Genomic DNA, 16,122 nt, shown 5'->3' on the forward strand with positions numbered 1-16,122 from the left:
TACAGGTAGTGGCTTTAATATAGGTGTATCTAATAAAGATAGTGTATTTTTCTTGGCCTTTCCTGGGATATTGCATATACCTCACATATTGCATATATGAGTGATATTTGGTCATTCAAAGTGATAACATGCTATCAGTGATGAGTGTACAGTGGATCAGAATTTAGCCAGACTCCCAGGATATTAACGTCAGTAAAGAGTGATTCACTACATTTCGTTGTTGACTGAGGAAAAGAAAAAAATAAAGCAATGCCCTGTGCTAAAGCAAGACACCAAAAATATTGCTGGCAGAGAATTGTGTAGGCGATTTTGATTAACTTAATTGCCTAGAAGTAGCAAGAGAAATGGATGAAATCCCAAGCTGTCTCCCTGACACTTCAGGTCCCACAGTCTTCAGTTTACGCGTGAGATAAATTTTAAACTGGATTTTCTCCCTCAGCTATCAATTAGATTAACTGATACACAGTCACAAATGAACAGTTTTACCAAACAGTTGGGCACCACAAGAGCCAAGATTTCAATCGAGTTGAAAGAAATGAGAAATAAACTCAGGGAGTCTTCAATGACAATGAATTCTATGGAGGTAGAACTAAAACATTATAATCTTGTGATTTTATAAACTCCCTAAGTATAATCTGCCCCTGTCAAGTTTGAATGTCAAGGTAATCAATTTTCTTAATTTGTGTCTCCCGAACCTCCAGCTAGCATGATTTGGATATTAGGAAGGCGATTTTAAGGAAAGGTTTCATGCTGAAACAAAACGGTGTTGGTGTTGCTCTGGTTTATACTACGTACCAACGCGAGGCTAAAAATAATTTAAAACTCATGCTGTCTGAAGCCATAGAAAAAGGTCAAGATGCTCATCTCAAAGGTGATTAGCTCATTATCAAAGGTAAAACATTCGTTTATTATTATGATTGTAAAAAGAAATAAACACAAGCCACCCTACTACGCCTCCTATTAACTATAAGAGTTGAGGTGCAAGTGCCACAGACAAGAACATTAACATCCAGGATGGTAGTTGAAATAGACACAGACTCGGCTAAAATAGCAGGGAGAGGCAAGCCTCAAAAAAGCAACAAAATTAGTCCAGTGGAAGATTACAGCAATGCTGCTAGATATATTCGGAAAAGGAAAAACGAACGTGCATTTGAAGAGCCATTGGCAAGCTGGTATATCGGTGGCAATTAGCCACCAAATTACAGCAATTTCACTCCCCCGCAAAGGCAGCCACTGACAAAACAGCTTCATACGCCAAAACAACAAACGCAGCATCAGATAAACTATAGGCCTATGAGTAAAGATCATTACAAACTAGCATTCCTGCCTAGATATTATGGTCCCCAATATGATAGACAAGGACATACACAAGCCCAGAAATTTGTATCTTGGAATATACAGGGTATGGGAAATAAGCTAAGTTCTTTGGAAAGCGAGTTACTAACATTTAACATTATGACACTAATTGAAACATGGCATGGCCCCAGAGATATTCCAAAATTAAAAGGCCTCAAAGAGGAAAGCATATCATGAGACTAGCGTCGAATAATCGTTATTTTGTTGGCTTTTAGTATTCATAAAAGAAGTTTCTTTTAGAGGTTTAACAAGAATGAAAAGTGAATCAGAGAATAATTTTTGGATTAGATTAGATTATTTAAATGGTTCTAGTATTGTAATAGGATTTATTTATATACTGCCTTGAAGTATCTAGTACTGGAATGAATATACTTGGGGTCCGTTGGAAAAAGAATTAGATGAAAAACTGCTAATTTGAAAAAAAAGGTTAATATTAATGGGTGATTTTAATGCTTATTTATACTGGTTATGAACTTGAATTAAATTATGTATTAATTCCAGGTATTCCATCAGTAGTCCCAGTTGTGAACATGATCCCTAGAGCTAGCAGGGACAATAAACAAAGAATAAATCAACGGGAGATAAGGCTGTTGTCACTATGCACAGAATCAGGATTGATGGTTGGTAATGGGCAATTTAGAAAGGATAGTAACTGGGGTGCGTTTACTTGTTTGTTTGGAGCTTGGCCAAGTCTAACTTTTCATTTTTGGGTGGACATTCGTTGGGATCCAGACGATCTTAATGTAGAGGTGCTTAGACTATTGGGTTTAGACCACCAATCTGTACTATTAGAAATTAGCTTACATAGTATGTCTCAAAGCACAGTGATTACATGCGTAAATCCGGAATCTAATGAATCACTTAAACACCAGACACCTAGGGTCAAAAGAAGATAATATAAAACCTACCAAAGCGTTTTCCAAAAAAGAGGCAGTTACAAGTTTACACTATTTAGAGAATGTAGATAATCAGGTTAAATTAATTGATGAATTTACAGAGATAATACGTGCAACAGGAGGATCAGTTCTAAGAACAAAAGAAAGCTTGAGGGATATATAGTTTAGTATGAGGAATGCAGGATTAGAAAATTATTAGTAGTTCAAGCATTAGAGATTTTAAGGCAGGAAGAAAATGACAAAGATAGGGTTAGACTATTTACAAGGTTTAAAATGTTATATTACTTTTACATTACGTTTTTACATTAGTTTTACGAGCTAATGTTGAAGTAAATCAATAAACAGGCTAGACATTAGTTTAACATTAGTTTTACAAGTTAATGTTGAGTTCTATTAAATAAGAAAACCAAAAAGTCTTCAGTATAACTTCATTCATACTTCTCTAAAATAATTTGATATTTAAAAGTCATACAGAAGACTATATCATTCTCCATGTTTAAAGGCAACACAATATTTTTAATTAATTTCACTCGTTTGTTCCTGGCCTCCCCAAGGCCATTCAGCGTGTCCCCAGGTGGCGATAGGGGAACCCCCTGCAGATATGTAGGGTACCTCCATAGGAGGCACGGACCAAGGGGGGACCTTGTCCCTGGGAGTCCATAATAGAAAATGGGGCACCCTCGACCGGGGTCATAAATACAGACGGAGGAGGAAGAAGGCCCCTCAAATGTACACTGAAAAGGGCCCACTGGTTTGTCCACAAGTCCCATGAGTTACAAACCTTCTCCCAATAATGGGTTAAATTGCACGATGATGCAGAACACCATCGCGTGAGGATCCTCTATTGGAGGACAACTGCAGCAGGGCGTAAGATCCAGATCTATGGACAACGGCCTCTGCAAAGGGCTGCCTCGACCCTTTCGGGGTACCTGCAAGACTGGGGGCCTTGCGGTCAACTCTATTCCCACTTGAGGAGTGGCGCCCCTCGAGGAAATTATAGCCTAGTAAACGACACAGCATTCGCACGGGATTGTGGCTAATGGACAATTCTTCTGTACTTGGTATGTTTTGACGGGCGTCTTTAGGCTGAAATTGCGGATGGGACTATAAACGTCTTTTAAAACAGAAGAAGGGGATAGCTATTCAAAAAAGCAAGGAGGAGCTTATTCAGTTTTACAAAAAGAGTGATATGAGGTCCTTCTGGAGAAAGATGAAGCAAGCTGCCCCTAAACCCCAAGCAAAAGTACCTGACCCCCACCCATGGTTGATATATTACAATAATGTGGACCAGCAAAATAATTATTTTGATTGCTGGCTCAGAGAGGAATTATCAAAAGTAGACAAAGAGTCAAGTTTCCCACTGATAGAACACAACTATGATTTGCTAAAACCAGTAGCAAGAGAAGATATTCAAGAATGCATAAGCGCAACAGAGTTGGATTCTAGATTAGCAGAATGGTTGCAAAAATATCATATATTGAAGAAGGAAGAGGTTTTGAGAAGGTTACAATACTATAGACAGAGTCCTAGTCCTTCAGACACCTGTGGAAAAATATACAAAGCCTTACATAGCCTGATTATGTGTCTTTAAGTGGACATTATTTAATATTTGCTGATGATGCGGTACTCATCAGTAAATCTCCAGAGGAGCTCCAGATTATATTGAATATACTAGAAAGATATTTAGCTAAAAAGAAACTGGTCTGGAACAATATAAAAACGGAGATAAAGGTTTTTAAAGGGACCAATAACATGAATGGTGAACAAAAAACTAAATGTTTCTATTAATGTGAGAGTTTGAAACAAAGTGAAAGATTTAAATATTTGGGAGTAATCTTAGAAGTTAAAAGCAGTTGGAAAGAGCATTTAAAAGAGATGATGAAAAGGAAGAAAGCATTTTCATCAACAATCCTGCATAAACCAACTCTTTCAAGCATAAATAAGTTTTTAACACTAAAGTGCATCAAATATTAACTTACAGAGCTGAGCTCTGTGAAAATGACCCAGCAGCACATTTGGAATCAATACAGCTGCAACACTTTAAAAGATTAAATGATGTCCACTTAAAGACACATCATCAGGCTATAAAGGAAGACCTTGGATTATTTTTGCTTAGATTAAGCAGACTTGCGCAAATCATACAGCATTGGGTACAGGTTGCTAGCCTGCCAGATGACAGGTTAGCAAAGGCAGCTTATACTTGGAATGAGGGGCTAGGTCTGCCAGAGAAGGATGAATTGCTTATGGCTTAGTTTAATAGCAGAATAGAAGACCTGGAAATTCGGATTTGGATCCAGGCAGTAGGGAGGTAACAGACATTGAAGATTTATGCCCAGGTTAAAGAGACTTTTGGTTTTGATAATTATTTTAAATTAGATTTACTGTCCAAGATATTAGCAACATGGTTTTGTATTTGAGAAAATTGTCTATCATTAAAAAAGTGAAAAAAAAATGTCTTAGAAGGAAAAAAGGTGGCCTCAGATATAAATTACTCTTACTCCAGATGCAACACATTAGCATATTGAAATATGCTAATGAAGAGGTAAAGAGAGGAGAGTAACACACTTTTGTTTTTTGTGTGTTTTTTTCCTGGGGGGGCGGAGGATTATTATTTTTTGTGATGTTTATTATTGAATACTGTGTTGTATGACCTTATAAGGTTTATAATAAGAAAATAAATTTTGTATGCATGATATTGATGTTGAAAGGAAAGGAAAGGAGAGTAATATACGTTTGTGTTTTGTCTTTTGTTTTTTTGCTGGGAGGGGAGAGTAGACTTGTGCTACTATATTGTGACTTGAAAGCTCCAACTTGATACCTAAGGTGTTCCCAAAATATTGCAGACATATCACTTTGATAAATTGGCAGCAAATAGCATCGTTTGATTTACCTTGTTACTTAACTGTGCCTAGGTTAAAAGTTCCTTAGAGTCCAAAAACGTCCGGTGGATCAGAGACAAAATCTCATAGTCTCTTTCCCCTCCCAAAACTCCCCTACTCCTTGTGCATCTCACCTCCTTTCCTTAGAAGTACCAGTTGGTTTCAACGTCCTACCCCAAACCATTCCCAAGACACTGCAGGTAAATGTTTTGATGACTTTGATACATATAGGCTAGTGCCTTTCAATCTAACTCTTCCTCTCCCCCAATTTGAAGTTTAAGATCCACTTGATTCCCCTCCCAACACTCTCTTGACAGTTTTAATGCAATCCCTAAGCCATTCTCAAGGTACTGCAGACAATTTTAAACTTGGATACACGTAGAAACATGTGACCTACTCAGATATGTGTGGTGTTACCAAAGAACACCCCTGGGAGAATTTGGGAATCTTGTCTTAGCAAACAATCCCTCCCTAAAAACTTCTAGAAGATCACAAAAGCAAGACCAAGCATGACAGCTTTTTCTACTAAAACCTGTTTGTGAATAATAGATAGTCTATATAATATAGTCCGGAGGTATACTTATTGGATTATTCAACTTTTCTGAGTAAAACAACTATCTCAAAATCTTATCCAATAGCATGTGGGCTAAAAGGGGTTTGGGTAGCAGAAAAGGAAATGCAAGGGAGCCTGGCTGCTCTCTGATCACTTTGGGCTCTTAAAAAGGACACAAGAACTTTTAATTTCTAATTAAACAAGCTCCTTCTAAGTTTATCCAACCACCCACAGAAGAATTTGGGACAACTAAAAACTGCATGAAAAAACTTCACACCAGAAGTGTGAAGATAATAGATTTTCAAATTTCCCAATGCATCCACTTTGAGACAATATATATTTCTTGAATTCCAGTATACAACATAATTTTAATAGCTTTCAGTATACAATTATAATTCTCTAAAACTTCCAAAAAAACTGAGTTTTAAAGTGGAGAGCTAATTTTCAGAGTTCTACAAATATGGTGAAATATCACAAGTCAGTTTATTTAGGCTTATTTTTTAGATATATGTTGCATACTGCAAAACATTAATTTTGTTTGTTTTAAGTTTCAAATTTACTTTTTACTTCCAAAAATTTTTTCTATAACTTTTATTTATTTTTAGTTTTTGTTAAATGCACACAACAATTATCACAAAAAGGCCCTTGTTTAACTTAGGCAGTAGAACAAGGAATTACAAATTTGTTACAATAGGGCATTAAATATAGATTTAACTTACAACCTCCCTTAATCTTTCCCACAAGATATATACAACTTTGTCACATAGATAAAGAGCCCAAAGGGTATATTACCCCTGCTATTTTTGAAAAAGTTATAGATAGTAAATTCAAATTATTTTCATGAAAATAAAAGTAAATAAATATTTTTTTTTTTGCTTTAGGCAGTATTTTCTTCAAATGTTTTTTTTTTTTAGTTTTCACTCACAAAAGACACTGGGGGAAGGGAGAGAGAATATAAGAAAGGAGAAACCTACAAAACCTAAACCTACAATTAAGAGTCTTTTCTGTATAAATAAGATTGGTTTCCTTGTTATGCTTCCCAGCCTATCCACTATAGAAATGATACCATTAAATGACATTTATGGTGTCAAATGGCAATTTATAATGAGGTTATCAAGACTTATTCATAAAAAGCACATAAATATGAGGAGCAGCTTTTAAATAAGCCATTTAAGGTATCTTGACAATCTTGAAGCTTCTAGCCATGGCAGAGAAAAAAAAAAGACATTACTAATACCCATTCAAAAAAACAATCTTCCCTTTTTTTCAAGGTGTAGACCAGAAACAACTAGTATAGGATTGTAGACCACAAAGGTCAGGTGACTATCTTAGAATTTGCATTCCCTGGCATTTTGACCCTTTTTGGGTAAACACTGATACTTTGTGGCACAAACAGCAGAAAGCAGCACTTTGTTATGGCAGAATCTCATTTGCTACTTAAAAAGGCTCTAAATTGCTCAAACTGGCCCTCTGCCAATGTTATACAACTACTGGGACTGCAAGTCTCCAGTTTAGGGTTTATAACAATAAGAATCCCAAGGATGGACTTTTTGTTTTAATCAAAAAGTACCAAGAGTGATAAGACTAATGATAAATAGGTTTGAGTGTGAGCTTGCATGTGCTATATTAATCTAAATTTATGTGTTGGGAAAATATATTAGACGTAGATTAGATTAAAGTTGTCTCAGCTGGCTTCTAGGTAGGATTAAGTAAAGTGTGTTTTTACATCCTGTTGGATTTTGTTCCAAAACTGCTCTCAGATTAGCAAAAAGAAAACCAAAAACAGGTTGCCACTGATTTGCTAGAGTGTTCTGAATTTGATGTTGTTTTTTTTAATACCAATTACAACTGGTGACAAGACTCGGACACATGAATACAATCCAGAAACAACGGTACAATTTTTGCAGTGGAAGACACCTGATTCACCACAACCCAAAAAACTTGTCAAGTTTGGAATCAAGTTAAGGTTATGTTGACTGTTTCTTTCAACTACCAAGGTGTTGTTCATCATGAGTATGCTCAAAAAGGACAGACCATAACTAAGAAGTACTGCATTAATGTTCTTTGCTATTACGAGATGCTGTACAAAAAAAGAGAGCCAAGTTTAAAGAGTCTAGTAGTTGAAAACTGCATCGCAATAATCCACCAGCCCATTTAGCCCATGTTGTGCAACAGTTTTGGCTAAACATGATATCCCAGTTGTTTTTCAACCCCCCAATTTGCCACACCTAACTCCATATGATTTTTTTGTTACCAAAGATAAAAATCGTGCTCAAGGGTAAAAGTTTTCAAGATGTAAATGAAATAAAACAATATGCAACAGAGCAGCCACAAGGAGTTTCTAAAACTGACTTCCAGAATTGTTTTCTAAAATCGCAAGAATGTTAGAGAGCATGTGTAGACTCAGAAGGAGCACACTTGGAGGAGGTTGAATTTTATATTCAATCCAGGAAGGATCCCCTTCCTTTGATTAATAATGGAAGGCAACACAATAATCTCATTAATATAAATATGTAGCACATTTTAAGTAAGAATTTCATTGTTTTGGTGTTTTCTTTCAGTTTGACACATATCCTAAGGCTATATGTGGAACCATAAAGGTTGGGTGTATTGTCAGAAAAAAAACCTTGATATTTGGAATTTATCTAAAATAATGAATCCAAGAGTATTCTCCTGCTTTTATTTTATTAAAGTAATAATAGAGATGTTTCCATTACTGACCTAAAAATTAGGTGAACATACCATATGATGGATGTTACAGGCTACACTCTTTTTGGGTATAGAAAAGGATAAAAACATTGGCTTAAAACTTAATATTGGATCATAAATCAATTTTTTTTTAGTTTCATAACTTATAAGCATTGATTATTTAAAGCCCAATTGGGTAAAAAAAACTAAAATTATTTTTTGGCATGCTTAGTCAACACCATTGTGTGGTTACAAAATGAAATACCTTTGGGGCCCCTTTAAGGGCTCCAGATGCAATTATTTTATAATGGAAGAGCATAAAAAGAGGCATCAAATGATGTTTTCACTTTCATCCTAGTTAAATTACAGTGCCACCTAGAAATTTACCTGGCTCTAGCCCCCTCCCTGTGACTGAATGATTCTGCCCATGGGTGCCCATATGGGGGGCTCCCGCCCCCCCCCCCCTAGCTGAATGATGCTGCCTTATTTTTATATTTTTGTTCTGAGATTTCTATTATATAGCATTAAAAGTGCCAATTAGACGAGGTTTCCCCCCCTGGAATTCAGCTTATGGGCGCCCATGATTCTACCTTATATTTTGTTTTGAGAATTCTATTAGGCCTATACAGCATTAGAAGTGCCAATTAGACCAAGTAAGCCCCCCCCTAAAATTCAGCTTATGGGCACCCATGGTAAGATGTCAATATGTAATTGAACAAGTGGCCTAAAAGGAGAAGAAAGAATAAAATGCCAAAATTTATTTCAGAATTTTCTTTTCTAACTGAATTTTGAATAGCCTAGTCAATGTCTGTGGATAAGACTATATAACTTTAACAAAATATGTTTATAATCAAATGGCAAGTTTGAAACCAATAGCCTAATTAACCTTTTTTTTATAACACTAAAAATAGGATAAAATGTATCATCTTTAAGGGTCTCTAAAAGGCTTCAAATTGAATTTCTGAGTAAAGTTATTAGCCTGTTAGTTGCCAGATTTGCATAGGTATACAAAGGGTCACTTTTTTTGTGTGGAGAGGATAGGTTTTGTCAGTACTTGTTCTGTAGATGATTATACTTTGAAGTAAACATACTACTCAATGCCTTTTTTTAAGCTCTTTCCAAATATAATAATCATTTTTATTGGAAATTAAGGTAAAATTCTACTTCAGCTACTTTTGGCTATCTTGGAAAGAGGTTAGGTTAGGAAAATGAAACTTTCAGGGATGGATCTACAGACTAAAATATGTCCTGGGAAGGTATTTTGAAGTACCTACCTCTACTCCTCCCTCTAGAGGGTCCTGACCTTTGATGACCTTTAAAACTCTGTGTGTTATAAAAGTGAGACCTTGCAAAATAGATCTTCTGATTAAATGAAGTACAACAAATTTATCATCAGCTTCACAACTTTGCTCAATCCCAATTTATAAGGTTCTGAAGATATGCAAATACATTTTCAACATCTTGAAAAAAAAACATTGATATGGCCTAATCTTCTATTAAAATAACAGGAATTGCATTTTCCGAACTAAAGCCAAAGAAAAAGAAATGGATAACTAAAAATTAAAGTAAAATGTTGTTTTGTCAAAATTTTAATAGGTATAGACCTGTCAAGTAGACAAATTCCAGGACCCACAAGAGAGAGAAGGAGTGGAGGTAGGCACTTCAAAATACCTTCCTGGGACATACTTTAGCATGTAGACCCATCCTTGGCAGTTTCATTTTCCTAACCTAACTCCTTTCCAAGATAGCCAAAAGTAGCTAAAGTAGAATTTTACCAAAATTAATTTTACCCCCACCCCTATATATACCAATTCAGGGTAGCCTATATACTTGCACATTAGAAGGGTGGGGTGAGGGTAAATATCTACAAAATCATATTATTGACTTATGCATAAAGTGAATATACCACTTGATGCCTTTTTTTATGCTGATTACAAATATAATAATCATTTCTATTGGAAATGAATTTCAGCCCCCCCCCCCTCCCTATATATGCCAATTCTGGTTATATAATTCTACATTACGGGGGGGGGGGAGGGGGGCAAATTTTTTTTCTGATGTAAATGGGAGGTAAGTTTAAACTTTACCCCCACCCCCTCCCTAATGTAGAAATTTATACCCTGAATTGGCATATATAGAGGGGGGGGGGCTGAAATTCATTTCCAATAGAAATGATTATTATGTTTGTAATAAGCATAAAAAAAGGCATCAAGTGGAATATTCACTTTATGCGTAAGTCAATAATATGATTTGGTAGATATTTACCAATGTGGGGGTAAAGATTAAACTTACCTCTCATTTACATCAGAACTAAAATTTATCGCCCCCCCCCCAATGTGCGGATATACACCCTGAATTGGTATATATAGGGGTGGGGGTAAAATTCATTTCCAACAAAAATGATTTGGCTAGGCTAGCCTAGGTAGGCTATAGACCTGTCATCTATGTTCTAGCAATAAGAAAAGAGTAGAAACGTTAGCTGGGAAATACCTTCCCAAGCTATATTTTTGGCCCTGGATTCATTCTTGAAAGTTATGTTCACCTATTTTTTTTTTCTGAGCTTCAAACCTGACTGAAACTTCTTTTTAACTAACAATTTCCTATTTGGGTAGGTTATATTTTATTCAAAATTAAAGTTTAGATGTCACTGATGCAAGCTTAATTATAGTGCATTGGTTGCAAAAAGCCTATTAAGGACCAGACACACGTAGCTTTTTCCGGCACCGATTTGCCAAATCGGCACCGAATTGCAAAAAAAAACGGCAGCGCTTCGAGTTTGAAAACATTTTAGTTTTCGGTGCCGATTTACAAAACGGCACCGAATTTTATCTTGATTATACAAAAAATTGTTCTTCCTGAGGAGTTTTAATTCTCAATCGTTTCCTTCTTTTCTGCAGGAAAACCAAAAGAAATAAGTTGTAGCAAATGATAAAATACAGTTGATTATTGGTGTCCATGATGTTTAGTTTTGAAAATCTTGTGCAAAGGGTACTTTTTTATACTGCTATCGGTTTCCCACCCAACTGTTGAAATCGGTGCCGAAAAAAGTAACGTGTGTCCGCCTCTTTAGGTCTATATGGCCAAACAATTTCCTATTAGAACACTGTAAAAATAATGTTTTGTTCCAACAATCCATTTTACGAGATATTTTTTTCTTTTAATATTACGTTTTTTGGTGTGGGGGGGGGTATTTAAAAATTAAGACCTTTAGTTGTGCATGCAAATTTAACCTTATATTTCAAATTTCGGTAAATATCTAAGTGACACTATAATTAAGCTAGAATGAAGGGGAAAATATCATTTGATGCCTTATTTTATGCTCTTTCATAATTCAATAATCGCTTCTGTTGCAAATTACATTTTGATCCCTTAAAGGGGTCCCGAAAGTATTTAATATGAATTATAAAAGAGCATAAAAAAGCATCAAATGATGTTTTCACTTTCATCCTAGCTTTATTATATGGCCCACTACAAATTTACTTTGAAGTGTACCCCCCACCCCTAATAAGGAAATATATACCTTGCATTGGAATATACCCTGAATTGTCGACAGCAAAGTTTCGAATCGCAAAATTCAGCGCTATTTTTGCTGACGGTATTTGAAAAACTTGAAACGGTAGGAAAACGGTTTATATTTAAGTTGCCTAATAATTGAGATTTGAAATTTTATAAATAAGTACTTTTGGAATATATTACTCTTGAACAACTTATTTAAAAACTAGTGATATGTTTTTAACCGCTTTTCAAAAGCTTAACTAGTGTTGATAACTTTTTTGTGTGGTTACAAAAACGAAATAATTTTGAACCCCCTTAAGAGCTCAAGATTCAATTTACGACAGAAGCGCCTATTGAATTATGAAAGAGCATAAAACAAGGCACCAATTGATATTTTCACTTTCATCCTAGCTAAATTATAGTGTCACCTAGAAATTTACCCAAATTTCAAAATAAATATGAAAACGAACAAACTGATTCGGTAAAAAAATTAACCAAGTCCAAAATCTGAAATTTCAGATGATTTTTATAATTAGTATAAAAACGAGCGAAAGCAAAGTACAAATTTTGAACCAAAGCCATATAAGGTTTTTGATACGTGTACTTGGAGGACAAAAGTAGGCTCGAGATCCTTTCAATATACCCAGCCCCTCCTCCCAACAGCTTTATACCGTGAAGCAGATTAAATGGCACCTTGTTGGAACAGGAACAATAAAAGTGTTTTATGTTTGAGGTTATGAACTCCTAGTATTTAACATGACTCCCTTTACCAATCATACGGAGCGGAATAGCGCTGTCTAAGTAAACAACGATGTTGGCACGATGTATTATTTATTTTCCATACCAGGGCACTTCGTATCGAAGGAGTTGTCGTAGAAACTTGGAAAAAGGGCTCATTCGATTTGAAATTGGAACGGCTAGTGCCCTTTTTAATAGTCGAAAGTGATTGGAAGGCAACTAACACCCTTTCCACGCCCATCATTTCCCAAAACACATCCAATTTAAATTTTGTTCAGCGCAGTTAATTTTCAGATTGAAATTGTGTTTTTGAGGAGGACGCACCCCCAAAGCCCTCAGGGCAAGGGTTTTAACTTTTGCCCCGGGGACAGATAAGAACGATGTTGGCACAATGTATTATTTTTTATTTATTTTTTTTACTTTAGACCAGGGCACTTTGTATCGAAGAAGTTGTCGTAGAAACTTCGAAAAGGGCTCATCCAATTGGATATTCGAACGGATAGTACCCTTTTTAATAGTCGAAAGTGATTGGAAGGCAACTAAAACCCCTTGCACGCCCACCATTTCCCCAAACACATCCAATCTAAACTTTGAGATAGCCATTTTGTTCAGCGTAGTTGATTTCCAGATAGAAATTATGTTTTGGGCGAGGACACTCCCCCACAGCCCTCAGGGCAAGGGTTATAAGTTATGCCCTGGGGCATATAAGGTTCTTACAGAAAGCGATGTCGTAGAAACTTCAAAAAAAGGCTCATTCGATTGGAAATTCAAACGGCCAGTGCCCTTTTTAATAGTCGAAAGTGATTGGAGGGCAACTAATCCCCCTCTCACGCCCACTTTTTCCCCAAACACATCCAATCAAAATATTGAGATAGCCATTTTGTTCGAACTAGTTGAAAGTTCTGGAAATTAGGTCTTTGAGAATGACAAACCCCCCACAATTCTCAGGGCAATGGTTGTAAGTTATACCCTGGAGGCATATAAGGTTTTTATAGAAAGCGTTATCGTAGAAACTTCAAAAAAGGCTCCTTCGATTGGAAGTCGAAATGACTAGTGCCCTTTTTAATAGTCGAAAGTGATTGGAAGGCAACTAACACCCCTTCCAAGCCCACCATTTCCCCAAACACATCCCATCAAAATTTTTAGATAACCATTTTGTTCCACACATTTGAAAGTCATGGAAATTATACCTTTGAGCAGGACACTCCCCCCACAGTCTTCAGGGCAAGGATTATAAGTTATGCCCTGGGGGCATATAAGGTTTTTATTAAAATCTTTGTCGTAGAAACTTGAAGAAGGGCTCATTCGATTGTAAATTCAAAGGGCTAGTGCCATTTCTAAAAGTAAAAAGTGATTTGAGGGCAATTAACCCCCATCTCATGTCCACTCTTTCCCCAAACACATCCAATCAAAATTCTTAGATAGCCATTTTACTCAACGTTGTCGAAAGTTTTGGAAATTAGGTCTTTAAGGATGACAACCCCTCCCCCCTCACAGCCCTCAGGGCAAGGGTTGTAAGTTATGCCCTGGGGGTATATAAGGTTTTTATAGAAAGCAATGTTGTAGAAACTTCAAAAAGGGACCTAATTTCCAGAACTTTCAACTACGTTGAACAAAATGGATATCTCAAAATTTCGATTGGATGTGTTTGGGGAAATGGTGGGCGTTAGAGGGGGGTTAGTTGCCCTTCAATCACTTTCAACTGTAAAAAGGGCACTAGCCCTTTCAATTTCCAATTGAATGAGCCTTGTTGAAGTTTCTTACAACGTCGCTTTCTATAAAAACCTTATATGTCCCCAGGGCATAACGTAAGACCCTTGCCCTGAGGGATGTGGGGGTGGAGGGATTGTCATGCTTAGACCTAATTTCCAAAACTTTCAACTACGTTGAATAAAATGGATGTCTAAAAATTTTTATTGGATGTGTTTGGGGAAAAGTTGGGCGTGAAAGGGGGGTTAGTTGCCCTCAAATCACTTTCGAGACTATTAAAAGGGGCACTAGCCCTTTGAATTTCCAATCGAATGAGCCCTTTTTCAAGTTTCTACGACAAAGATTTCAATACAAACTTATATACCCCCAGGGAACAACTTATAACCCTTGCCCTGAAGACTGTAGGGGGAGTGTTCTAATCAAAGTTATAGTTTTTTAAACTTTAAACCGGGTGGAACAAAATAGCGATCTAAAAGTTTTAATTCGATGTGTTTGGGGAAAGTGTAGGGTCGAAAGGGGTGTTAGTTACCTTCCAATCATTGTCAAATATTAAGAAAGGCACGAGTAAATAAAATTTCAAGTCGAATCGAAGTTTCTACGGCAACGCTTTCTATAAAAACCTTATATGCCCCAAGGGCATAACTTACAACCCTTGCCCTGAGGGCTGTGGGGGGTTGTCATCCTCAAAGACCTAATTTCCAGAACTTTCAGCAACGTTGAACAAAATGGCTATCTTAAAATTTTGATTGGATATGTTTGGGGAAAAGGTGGGCGTGAGTGGGGGGTTAGTTTCCCTCCAATCACTTTCGACTGTTAAAAGGGCACTAGCCCTTGCAATTTCTAATTGAATGAGCCTTGTTGAAGTTTCTTACAACATCGCTTTCTATAAAAACCTTATATGTCCCCAGGGTATAACTTATGACCCTTGCCCTGAGGGCTGTGGGGGTGGAGGGATTGTCATCCTTAAAGACCTAATTTCCAAAACTTTCAACTACGTTGAATAAAATGGCTATCTAAAAATTTTTATTGGATGTTTTTGAGGAAAAGTTGGGCGTGAGAGGGGGGTTAGTTGCCCTCAAATCACTTTCGAGACTATTAAAAGGGGCACTAGCCCTTTGAATTTCCAATTGAATTAGCCCTTTTTCAAGTTTCTACGACAAAGATTTCAAAAAAAACTTATATGCCCCCAGGGAATAACTTATATCCCTTGCCCTGAAGAATTAAGGGGGAGTGTTCTAATCACATGTATAACTTTTTGAAATTTAAACTATACTGTAAAAAATGACTATATCAAAATTACGATGCGGTGTGTTTGGGGATATAATTGATGCGAAAGGGGTTCAGGATGCCTTTTGTCTGCTTTTAACAGCTGAAAAGGGTACAAGCCAATCCGATATCCAATTGAATGGAAGTTTCTACGGCAACGCGTTCTATAAAAACCTTATATGCCCCAAGGGCATAACTTACAACCCTTGCCCTGAGGGCTGTGGGGAGTTGTCATCCTCCAAGACCTAATTTCCAAAACTTTCAACAACGTTGAACAAAATGGCTATCTTAAAATTTTAATTGGATGTGTTCGGGGAAATAGTGGGCGTGAGAGGGGGGTTAGTTGCCCTCCAATCACTTTCGACTATTAAAAAGGGCACTAGCCCTTTGAATTTCCAATCGAATGAGCCTTTTTTGAGGTTTCTATGACAACGCTTTCTATAAAACCTTGTATGCCCCAGGGCATAACTTACAACCCTTGCCCTGAGGGTTGTGGAGGATTTTCCTCCTCAAAAACATAATTTCTATCTGGAAATCAACT

At 36.6% G+C, this 16,122-nt stretch overlaps 1 protein-coding gene across 4 annotated transcripts in view; it reads right to left on the bottom strand.

The window, feature by feature from the left end:
• Positions 1-10,981, bottom strand: part of LOC148952030 (solute carrier family 35 member H1) — a 46,894-nt gene extending 35,913 nt beyond the window's left edge. The window contains exon 1 of one of the 4 annotated variants that reach the window (XM_089089491.1): positions 10,915-10,981. The gene's annotated coding sequence lies outside the window, so the exon portion shown is untranslated. Of the gene's footprint in view, positions 1-10,862 lie in introns of all 4 variants that reach the window. The other 3 variants (XM_089089489.1, XM_089089488.1, XM_089089490.1) reach the window with 3 other exon arrangements.
• Positions 10,982-16,122: the final 5,141 nt, after the last annotated feature.

This window comes from Artemia sp. Qi Xiang Cuo, chromosome 5 (genome assembly GCF_049724085.1).
Source record: "Artemia sp. Qi Xiang Cuo chromosome 5, ASM4972408v1, whole genome shotgun sequence".
Lineage (NCBI taxonomy): Eukaryota > Metazoa > Arthropoda > Branchiopoda > Anostraca > Artemiidae > Artemia > Artemia sp. Qi Xiang Cuo.